The following is a 13,082-nucleotide window of genomic DNA, read 5'->3' on the forward strand; positions in this document are numbered from 1 at the left end:
CTATGTGTATGTAGAAGCAATTCGTGTATGCACTTGAGTTTTATGCAATCACAGAGGCGTTAGCTAAGTTTCGGAATTATTTACTTGGGCACCGATTTGTCATTAAAACAGGCCATAAGAGTTTAAAAGAAATCTTGGAACAGCGATTACAAACTCTAGAGCAACAACAATGGCTGCCAAAATTCTTGGGTTTTGATTTTACAATACAATACAAACCCAGGAAATAGAATATTCCGGCTGACGCATTGTCTCGTAGTTTTATGATGGCTTGGTCTGCTCCGTGTAATCAATGGTTGACAAAAGTTTCCAAATTGACTCAAATTGATGATAAGTTGAAGCAATTGCATGATCAATGTCTGGTAGCCATTTTACCATCACAAAATTATGCAGTAAAAGATGGTGTTGTATTTTGGAAAGGCAGAGTTATGTTACCCGATAATGAGGACATAATCAATCAAGTGCTATATGAGTTTCATGCCTCAAAATAGGGGGCCATGCTGGAGTGTCCAGGACTTTGGCACGTATTTTGTCTCTATTTTTCTGTCCGAGAATACGACAACAAGTTATGAAGTATGTGCGAGAATGCCAACAAGCCAAAGTTGAGCATGCATTACCTGCGGGGCTGCTATAGCCATTGCTCATTCCACAACATGTTTGGGAAGATATTTAATTGGATTTCATCATTTCTACCAATCTCTCATGGGTTCTCTACTATCATGGTGGTGGTGGATAGACTCTCTAAATTTGGGCATTTCATTCCGTTGAAAGCATAATATAATGGTTAGATTGTTGCAGATGCTTTTGTTAATAATATTGTGAAGTTATATGGGGTTCCTAAGTCAATAGTTTCATATCATGATAGGATTTTTATTAGTTCCTTTTGGAAGCATTTGTTCAAAGCTCAAGGGACTACCCTGGCCATGAGTTCTTCCTATCATCCGCAATCGGATGGCCAAACTGAAAATCTAAACAAGACCTTAGAGATGTATCTTTAGTGTTTTATGTTTAACAATCCCAAAAGTTGGTGCTCAATGCTGCCTTGGGCCTAATATTGGTATAATTCCTCACTTCACCAAAGCATAGGGATGTCTCCATTCAAGGCATTGTATGGCAAGGATTCTCCTTCAGTATTGCATTATGAAACAAATGTCAATGATCCTACTTTAGTTCAGGATTTGCTTCATGATCGTGATGTTCTGTTACAACAATTGAAGTGGAATTTACTCAAGGCACAACAGTACATGAAGAATCAAGCTGATCGAAAACGTAGAGACTTGCAATTTGAGGTGGGTGAATTGGTACTGGTTAAGTTGCAACCATATAGACAACATTCAGTGGCCTTATGCAAGATTCAAAAGCTGAGCATGCGTTACTTTGGACCTTTTGAGGTGGATACAAGAATTAGAAATGTAGCATACAAACTCAAGCTACCGGATACAACTTGAATTCATCTGGTGTTCCATATTTTGTTACTCAAAAAAATTGTTGGAAGTCCTTCACAACAGTATATACCTTTGCCCCTGACTACTACGGAGTTTGTCCTTTCAGTACAACCATTTCAAGTCCTAAGTTTTCGCATTGTCATGCGTCATTCCAAATCAGTGCCTCAAGTCTCAATCCAATGGGATTCCTTGGGGCCTTCTGCAGCCACTTGGGAGGATGTTCAAGAGATTCAAGAGTCATTTCTGGAGTTCAACCTTAAGGACAAGGTTGTCTCGTGGCGAGAAGAAATGCTGAGTTGCATAAGGAGGGAAAGTTAGTTAATCAGAAAAGTCACATGGAGCATGATCCGCAAGTGGGGGATCGAAGGAAAAGTGTGACACAAAGGAGAGAGAATGTTTTATTGAAGAATTTTGTGCCATGAGCTCATTATGCGTGTGGTATATCCCTATGAAATATCTTTTTTGTCCTCTCTGATCCTTTATGACCCTCTCTGATTCACCTTTCTGTTCTTCATGATTCAGGTTCTGCAAATGTTGTGACCATTGGCGAACCCATTGATCATTGCTATTTAATTTCTGTTTCATTATTGTTCTATTACCGAGTTCCATTTTTCCATTTTCGTTTGGAGTTGTACTTGAACTTGTTCATCGTTCCTTTAATTTCAATGTTGTTCATTGTTCTTAATTTTTGTGAGAACATTATTGTTTCAGGTTGCAAACAATTGCTCTAGAAATGGAAACGGGTGTGAAAGGAAAAAAAGGTGAGGCCTTGGAAGCAAAGTGGGAGAGTGTGGTGAAGTGGAATTGCAACATTATTTTTGGTAGCATAAGTAGCAATTGCCACCAAAAGGGTTGAATTGAAGATAGAGATTGAAGGTTGAAGTTTTTGTGTTGTGACTTATGATTGTGAATTGTAGAATAAAGAAAGAATTGAGGACAAGGAATACGATCAAGATGACATAGATAAGGTCGCTATTATATATTGTCTATTGCCTATTGGCATTTGGTGCTGCCATTTTATATTGTTATGGTTGTATGGTTCTAAGATTGTGTTGGTGATGTTGCCAGATTATAGGGTGAGAAAACTCACCAAATCCCCCACTGTGGGAAACATATGTGATGTGTTAGATATATGGATACACGAAAACTACCATGGAGATGCATACACTGGAATGATCTAAAGAAACATCAAGGTCCTTATTGTTTTGTTATTGTGCACAGACAAATAATTAAAAATAACAAGAAATTCAGCTATGCCATTTGTCGAACAAAGAACAATTTGGGTGAAGGGGAAGGGGAAGATTATAGTGTTTTTCATTTTTTTTAGCATAAATATTCAAATTTTTCCATAAAAGTATGACACTATAATTTGGTTTTTAAGGATAAAAATTTTAAATTTAATTTTTGAATGTGTAAAAAAATGATAAATTAGTCCTACAATTTAATGAAAAATTGGTCCTATAAATGTGTGATTTCATTAAAAAAAATTATATTAAGGACTAAAAAAAGGTGTGTGAAATAAATGTTTTATAATATATATCGATAGATTATTTTTTTAAAGAAATTGATTGCAATCAATTAAGCATTAAATTAGTCTAATTAGTCTAACAATTAGTGTTTCAAATTGTCAATTATTAATCATAAAATATGTTTTATAATAATTAATTGCTTCAATCATCCATCTAATGATAAATCATAATAAGAAACACGTGCAAATCAGTTTTTAATTTTAAATTAATAAACAATTAATTGGTTAGAAGTCTATAGAATGTCATGTGTAAAATTTTCTTTGAGAAATCATTTTCGTATTTATATACTATATACTATAAACTATAAACAGATGAAAACTTGACAAAGTGTTAACTTATTTATATTTGTAATTAGAATTAAGAAAATTATATTATAAATTGTACTTGTTAAGGTTATATTGGTCTAGCAAGCAAAAATTAAATTTGAATATCTTAAATAAAGTCAATAGATTTTTTTAAAGTAATTGATATATATTTTGTACCAATCCCGTGAGGGATTCACAATAGTATCAACATAACTTCCCTTTATGCTCACACGAGCACCCTAAATGATTATATTATCCTCAGCGGGAGGTGGTTGTTGGGATCTCCCTCAACTCCTCTTTAATTCTTTTTATACTTTATTTGTTCTCCTCTTTTGTTTCTATCTTCCACTCTTCTTTAAGGTTTTGTATCATCTTAGTCAGATGTTGTGGGATAATGGATGTAGAACTCTTGGAGCCATGTGATGCATGTCCAAAGTATTGGCTAATGGTGACACCAAGTCCCATAGCACGAACATGACTTGGGTGCTCTGGTTGTCCAATGACAATGGTCAGTATATCCTGATGACCATAGGGTACAAAGCTTTCTTGTGTCATTTGATCTTGTAAGGAGTCTTGTAAGAAACAAAAAGAGAAATTGGTCAAAGAATATCTGGTATTATATAAATTACATGTAAAACTGAAAATAAACTTACAATCTTATCGGAAATTTGTTATGCCACCTTAGATGTCATGTCCCCAAAGCATCTTATGCGAACCATCTTTCACTTCACATGTGTTTCAACGGGAGATGGAAGGTCAATAATGGCTGAACCCCCATATTAGATTGATTCCTCTTGTCCTTTTTTCCTTTTATCCTCCATCAAGTTTTTCTCAAGCAATAGATAACCCCCACGAGACAATAAGTATGGACAGTCATTATGCTTTTGGATTGTTTGAGCCTTCTTTTTTATTCCCTATCGTAAATTAGACATAAATTCAAGAACATACTTGAAATGAATCATAAATTACTATTTCAATAAACAACACACACAATAAACTTGCCAAGAAGGGGTTTTGTGGCTTGCAACAAATTCTTCCCAATTCTTTGGATCCAGACCATACTTATTACAAGGAGTTCGATCATGTTGCCCCTCCTTGTCTACATATACATACTTAGTGGTTAGGGATGACTTAAATTGCCTCCATAGTGTTGTCACTAATGAAATAACCTTCTTCTTGGTGTTGGACACTTCTGGAATATCAAATGTTCCCTACATCACAAAATGACCATTTAAGAGTTAGTGAGTGATAACAACCTTTTGAACTTAAATACAACCAATTACTAAAATTGATGTGTTTAGTGGACATACGATAATGTCTTCCCAAATCAGATTCTTTAGAGCATCAGGTATAGCTTTCCAATTGGCATACAAAATATCAATCTTATCTCGAGCTGTCATCCCTAAATAGTTGTGGAACTTCTCTTTATGTGGCCCTGAAGCTCTCTTAGTGGTAGGATTAACATGAACCACTACCTTGGGCTTATCCAATTGCTAAGTAGTCAAGCTTCTGAGTCGTGTGGATTGTTTAGGCCTCTTGGATGTAGACTTTGAAGGAGTTGATGACTGAGGAAGGGAGCTTGGTGGTGTAGCCATGACCTTGTGCAAAAAAAAAAAAATATAAATTAGAGAACATTTCAAATATACCAAGTTAATATCCAAAAAGATAAAAATTGATGACATTATGTAATATTGTAAACACATTACTTTTAGTTAACACAATTATGTAGGAATATTCTCTTGTAAGTCTTCATCATGATCATTACTATTTGCATGTACATCATCCACTTCATGTTCTTCAATTATGGAAGGCATGTGTGTGGAGAAAGAATGAGTCTCACAATTATCAAGTGTTGAATCACATTTTGATAATTAACACCACTTGTTCTTCCATGTAGAACCACAAACCATCTTGAGTCATACGGATCTTTGACATAAAACACCTGTTTTGCTTGTTCTACCACGATGAAAGATTCGTCCTTGTAAGCAACCTAATCAAGGTCTACCAAAGTAAATCTCATTTCATCCTACTACACATCGGTATTTCCATTAATCCACTTGCACTTAAAAATAGGCACTATGAATTTACTATAATCAAGCTCCCAAATTTCTTCAATCACTCCAAAGTAAGGTATGGACGCACAAATGGGATTGTTATTTGATGCACTAGAAAAGTGCAAGGAATCAACATCAAGACTAACCCCACTATTTTGCACTCTACTCTTATCATTTTGTGACTTTGTGTAGAAGGAAAAGTTATTGATATCACATCCCTTCCAAGTGGGAACATTTAGCTTTGGCCCCATAGATAACAATTTCAATGTTTTAGAAGCATTGTCATCACCCAAGATTGTTTCTTTAAACCAATTTATGAAAATTTTATTATACTCTTGCAAGACCTTCATCATGTTACTTTTTGGGTGAGTAGCCATAAAAAAATAATTATGAGTAACTATGTATGGGAGAACCTCTTGGGTGTTATTCAATATATACAAATGTGATTGATTCAATTTCTCATGACCCATGGTTACAACATAATAACCCTGTGAACCCTTACCTCCTCGTCTCTCATAATGATGAGTTTGGGGAAGTCCAATAGGTTTTACCTATTCAATGTACTATGAACAAAACTCAATGGATTCTTTGGCAATGTGCCTTTCAACAATGAATGCCTCTAGACGGTATTGATTCTTGGTATACCTTTTTAAAACCTTCATGTATTGCTCCATAGTATACATCTACCGTAAATAAATGAGGTCATATAATCTAATCTTCCTCACTAAATGAACAATTAAGTGTACCATGATATTGAAAAAAGAAGGAGAAAAATACATCTACAATTGACAAAGAATAATAACAAACTTATTCTCCAAGTCATCCAACAATTGCTTTCAATGATAGCTTTTCATGAAATCGATGTTATTTTACGGTTTCAACGATGGTTTTGAGGAAACTACATTCAAAGGTTTTAATTATTTATAAAAATGTCATCACGGTTGGACGAAATCAATTTTGATAAAACCATCTTTCAATCGGTGTTATTGAATATCATTTTTGTAGCATTGTTGTTGATGATGAATATTGTTGAAAATATTCATATATGTTTCTTTGTAATAAATTTTTTTTATATTTAGTTTTAATAGAACTTTCTAAAAAAAATTTAACTATTTATTACCATTGATGGTCTATCATATAATAAGAGTAACACAATATGATATTATTTTTACTGTAATATTATTTTTTCCCAACTCAATAAAGTTAGATTGTTACTTCCTTCCATCAAAAATAATTTTGCGGGAAACATACAGGTAAAAACCTGGAGGTGGAAAACAATATTTTCCAAGAATATTATTTTTCAATTAATAATTAAAACATGAGAAACAAATATTTTTTATTTTAAGTTGTTGATTTTTTTTTCTTGTACTAAAAGTCTTTTAACGTATTTTTTTTACCTTGCCAATTAATTAGAAATTAACTTTTTTTATGCATATGTCTCATTTTTTGTGCATAATTAGAAACTAACTTTAATGTAACTTTTGAGAGTCATTATTATAAATTCAACAAAGTTAGAATGATGGTATAGTATGTAAAGGAATGATATGGTAAAAAAAATTCACATCTTCAGTAAATATTTTTTTTATTTATCATTTATGTTGTCAACATAAATGAACTCAAACATTTATTTTAATGACAACATAAATGAACTCAAACATTTATTTTAATTTCTTAAAATTTTCTTTATTACTCTATATATATTACTTTTATTGCATATCTATCTATTTGAACTCTGTTCCAAATCCAAAACGAATGTAAGGTTTCAACTTCAAAACTCAAAAGTATCCTGTACTGTGGAATGACTCCTGAATCGTGTCTATGAAAGTATTTTGAATGTCCAAAAATAAGTGATACTCATTCATCAAAGATCTTTCCAGCGTGGATAGATCTTTACCTTACTTGAAACAAATGTCAATACCCAAATGACATCTCATTGGCATTGATAGATATTGTTGGTTGAGTATCAAAACTTAATGTGTATATATAATTTAAATATTTATAGTTTAAAATATTTAAATTAATGATTTCTAGTATAGTTTAAAAATATAGAGACATTAAATATTTATTATTTAATTTAATAAATGCTGAAAAATATTTAATTTAAATAAATATTTAATAAATAAAGAAATTAGTAGATAACATCATTGGAAGATTTATAATTTATTCTTTCCAGGAAAAAAAAGTTGGTTAGGTTGCTCCTTTTCTGGAAGCTCACTCTCAACTCTCAAGTCTCAAATCTCAATCAAAACCCAGTGCCGACGTCCTATAAAAAAAAAAAAACAGTGCCGACACTTTGTATTTAGAGCAACAATATTTGTTGACACGTGCTAGCAACTACGTTCAAACTTTATAGTTATAGACTTCCCCCACTTACCCCACTAATGTATATTTGTGAATGCGATGTTGTTTTTCTAAAATTTTAGGTAAATCTCTTTGAGATATTAGTCTTTTCGGTGCAATTCAAAATATATTAATCATATTGGATGTAAATTGATTGCATGGCAAAAGGAAACATTAGAATGGTCTTAATTTTTTATTATTTAGACAATTAGAAAAAAAAATATTGAGACAATTATGGAAGATTTTTTTTTTCATGAGGCACGTACAGTTAGAAATTTATATTTAAAATTTCATATTTTTTATTGGATATCCCTTCACATTCTTTATATAATTATAAATCTTTCTAATACTTCAAAAATATTAAATATAAAAATATATTTATGTAATAAATATAAATAGTTAATAATATTAAAAACAAAAGTTTGTACCATTTTATTATTATTGATATAACTTTCAAATTAGAAGATATTTTTACTATTAAAAAAGTTACTTCTATTAATATAAGTTTTAGGACCCGTTTGATGTAAGAGAGAAATTTAATTTTTTGGAAATCTAAAGTTGAGACTTGTTTAAGTTTTTTTGTTTTAAAAAAATAACATTCTCAAGAAAATAATATTTTATTAGAATATTTTTTTAGTTTTGTTTTCCATAAATTTAATTTCACGAGGAGATAAAAAACTAATTTTTATGAATTAAAAAGGTATTATAATAGTAAAAATATTATGTTATTTTTATTAGACTATTTGATGTGATATATAATTAAAGTTTGAAAAATATTAACAATATTTTCTTTGACATTTTTTTTAATACTTTTTTGCAATTGATTAAAATTATTAATAATCACTAATTTGGATGGACCACACGTCTAAATTATAAGAGAAATTTATTAAATAGTAAGTGATTTTCAACTATACTACTACTCGATGACCAATCGAGTAGATCACTTAATATTCATACAATCTTACCATCATAAATCAATAAAGAGAAAAACTATATTTTTAGTAATTTTTATATAGAAAGATAAAGATTACCTATAAATCTAAAAAGGATTTATCATACAAGTTATGATAAGATAAAATAATATTTTATCTTAATTATGTTATCTAACAAGGGAAATTGAAATCATAGCTATCAAATATGGTAAGAACACCAACTAATTTCAGCCAATAACAAAAAAAAGGTTAAAAAGAGTGTTAGAAAGAATGTCCGTAGTATTTCTCATAATTGTTTTTGATAAAAATAACAAATTATTGTTTTATTTCCAAAAAAACATTAAATATTTTTAGAAATATTTATGATTAACCCAACCATTTTAGTCATTAAAAAAACATGATTTCTAAAATTTATGATTGTCATGGATCATGAATTTTAGACATAAAGATTTTCTTTTTTTCTTTTTTTTTTTATATCAAAAGTCCCCTTGTTCTTTTTATATTCAACAAGTAGTACTAATATTATTGAGTATTATTTAGAGTAAAATGAAATTCAAATATTTCAAATAAAGGAGATCGACAATCATATTTTTCAATATTCAAAGTTTTATTTTTAGGTAGATATTTTACACTTGTAACATCAATACCAATACATAATTCATTATGTTCTACTTTAATTTTATTCTCGTAACTCTCATTTGTATTGTTCTTTGTAATTCAATGTTCGACCATGAGAGAGACTACATAAATCAGTTAAAGTTGTTTTCTAAGGTTGAACTTTCAGATTGGGAAACATCCAAAATAACAGTGGAGGTATCACTATATCATGTACCTATAGAATGTTGAACGTATATGATATCCAATTCTCTATTGTTCGAAATGCATTAAGTACTTTTCATTAACTCTACACACACAAAAAAAAAAGTATTTTTCATTAACTGAAAAATTCACTGATTTATTGACTAGAATTTAGACAGCCTGATCATATTAAAATAAGTAGGACACAAAACCAATTTTTGCATATGTATGATTTTATGATTTGATTCTTTTGGTCTCTGATGCAAACTAGCAAAATTCTTATTTAAACCCAAGTAAACAAAGGGTTTTAATGTGATTTTGGGTTTGACCCATTTTGGTTTTTTTTTTGTAGGATCCATTTTGGTTTCTAATAGCATAAAAATAAAGAACTATGAATTTTAATTTAATTTCGAGTTGTATTTGAATAGTTAGAATCATATGATAGATTTAAGTAACATCTTCTATCTCCCTGATTGAGATTTTTGTAGGTTTAGAGGAAAGGATATCCTATTTGAAAAATGCCAAAGCTTTTCTTGGTTTAGAGAGAGAAACTATAGTGTCTCGGCAAGAAATATGACATCCCAACAAATTTGAAGAATAAGGAAATGGAAAACAAACTCTCCTCCCTTTTTAAGGTTCTTATCATTACTCCCTTTACTTCAGGTAATTATTTTTTCTATTTTTTTAAAATGTGCATGTTAAAGATCTATTTTATTGATATCTTTATTTGGATTTACACATTGTGCAGTTGGTTTGGTGACAAGAAAATGTGCAAAGAAGGATTTAGTCCTATTTGATATGAATTTCAGCTTTACCATCACCTTTCATATGTCTAAATAAGATTTTCATCGAAAACTTTTGTTATTGTGTCTACACCTGTTATTAACCAGATGAAACTACATCGAGATTTGCATTACGTCTACCGAATGATAAAGTGAAGGAATGCGAGTGTGATCACTCAAGAACAACATAATATTCCCTTTTTTATATATATCTTTTGGTTAGCTTGGTAAAAATGCTGAAAGACAAGCACATATAGAGTATAAAATTAATTTAGAGTTTAAAAATTAAAACTAACATGCACAATAAGAAGTACTGATATAATATATCATATTTAAAAAAAACAAAAAAATATGAACAGATAAGGAATTCAGAGTTTAAAGTCAATTCATAATTATTTAATTTAATCTTCACCAAAAAATAATCAATTTATCTAAAGTTTAATTGATTTAATTGTTGACATAGAAATTGAAAGAGTAAAAGACCAATAAAACAAGTGATTTTTGATGATATTACTTTCAAAGTGGTTCTTGTATAAGTAGATGATTAATATGCATGTTAATTCACAGTAAAATAAATTATAAAATATATCAATTTTTGTATAAAAATTACAATAACAAAATAAAAATGCACACACAGGTGTCATGCCCGTGTTTGTGCTCATAATAAGAAAAAAAATCAATAAATAATAAATGAATAAAAAATGTTGTTCAAGAATCTAAAATTATTCTTATCCTTTTTGTATTACAATACAACACAGTTATAAAACTTACAATAATCAATGCGTCTCTTCTCTGGATTTTGCAACTACCGAAGAAGCGGTTCCTTTTAGGCGTCACCTTCTCTTCTTTTGTTGTTACTAAGACGATGGTTATCATGGGCAAAAATCTCAAATTGGTGTTCTTTTAGAAACTTATTTCTCAAATAGGATTGTTTCTAAACGTATTCTTGAAGGGTGCTCTATTTTCACGTAAATCTCATGCATGGCGCCACCACCATTGGCGCTTTTGGGGAGGAGGTGACACGTGGCGCTGGTGTCGCCATTCCCACCAGCGCCTTGCGTTTTGGCTATGTGGCGTTGGAGATGCCAGCAGCAATGGCGTGTTGAGTATGGCGCCAGTCAAACTGGCGACTTAAGCGTTTGGCAGGGAGAGCAGTAGCTTTTCAGTTGTGACAGGGAGAGCAGCAACAGGGAAGCGCAATTACCATTGGCGAGAATATAGAAAACGCCATCTGCTTCATCATTTTTTTCAGCTGTTTTCTCTTGCAACTTAGTTTTGCTTTCGTTTTCGTGGCTTTGAAAATTTCTGTGGTATCAAATATTTTTTGTAAGTTATTTTGTTAGGTGGCTTTGGAAATTTTTGTGGTATCAAATATTTTTTGTAAGTTATTTTGTTAGGTTGGAATAAAGATTTATTTTGAAGTATTCTTTTTAAATTAAATTAGTTTTTATATTTGATAGGCCTGTTAGTGTGTGTTTAAATGTCTAAAATAAAAGAAAAATTATGTAATAATGTTTATTTGAAGAAAATTTTATCAGTGAAAATAAAATATTTTGAATATGAAATTTGTAGTATTTTTTAATTAGATTAGGTTGGTGTTAATGATTTATTAGTGTGTTAATAATTGATGAACGTTTGAACTTTCATTTAAAAAAATTTGTCTATCATATTTATTTGAAGTAAGTATTTTGAGTACGAAATTAATTTAATATGAAGTTGTAGTATTTTTTTAATTAGATTAGGTTCATTATTTGGTGTGTTAAAAATTTATAAGTGTTCAAGTTAAAAGTGTTATTTGATGATGTTTTGTTGTTTCTCGTATCATATTTATTTTAATATATTTGTAGTAATTTTGTAATTACCTATTTTCATTTTGAAGTTATTATTGTTAAGATTAATTATTTATACTGCTAACTTCGTTCATGAATTATTTTATTTTGTCTTAAAAATTACTATCTTGAAATTGTTCATTTTTTTAAGTGTGTCCCATGAAATTAATTTGAAGTTAATTAAATTTTTTTAAAAGAGAAATTGAATGTGAAGTTCCAATAAATGGATCTTTTGTGATTACATTTTATTAGTTTGGATTTAAAGTTTTATAAAATCGTTCGTGTTATTTAAGTGTGTTGATGTGAAATTTATTTAAAGTTAATAATTTTGATTACATCTTGATTAGTTTAAAATTACTACATTGAAATCGTTAATGTTTTTAAAGTGTCTTAATGTGAAATTGATTTGAAGTTAAATTTTTTTTTAAAATAAAGTTTTATTTTGAAGTTCCAATAATGACTTTTTGTGATACCCATTTTATAATTTATTTGACGTATTAAAATATTGTTTTTGTAGGTACACGATGAATTCGGTTATAACAGTGTTGTATTTCAATAGAAGGGTATATGAAGATAATGATGGTGTAATATTTGAAGACAGTAAAAAAGCGATTCAGATTAAACGTGAAATTAGTTTCTATGCTTTGAAGAAAAAAATTGGAGATAAGGTAAAATTACAAAATAATGAAATTATTTCTGCCATCAGCTGTAGATTTTTAGTGTCAGGAAAATATATTGCCTTACAAATTTGTGATGACGAAGACGTTGAAACAATGCTGGAAAGTTTTAAACAACAAGAACAAATGTCAGTTCTGGAATTGTACATAGAAAAGGATGTGGTTGGTGGTTCAATGTTTCATTCTGTAAATTCGCTTACATCATGTGGAAATTATTTATCTAATGATGAGACACAACCGCCAACAAATATGAGCAATTTACATGTTGACAAAGATGATGATGATGATGATGATTATCTTGTGTCTAACTCATATGTTGAAGAGTCTTTAGACAAAGATGACAGTGTTGACGGTATATCTGATACAGACGATGAAGTCACCGACATGATTCAAC

Source organism: Glycine max, chromosome 15 (assembly GCF_000004515.6).
Source record: "Glycine max cultivar Williams 82 chromosome 15, Glycine_max_v4.0, whole genome shotgun sequence".
NCBI lineage: Eukaryota > Viridiplantae > Streptophyta > Magnoliopsida > Fabales > Fabaceae > Glycine > Glycine max.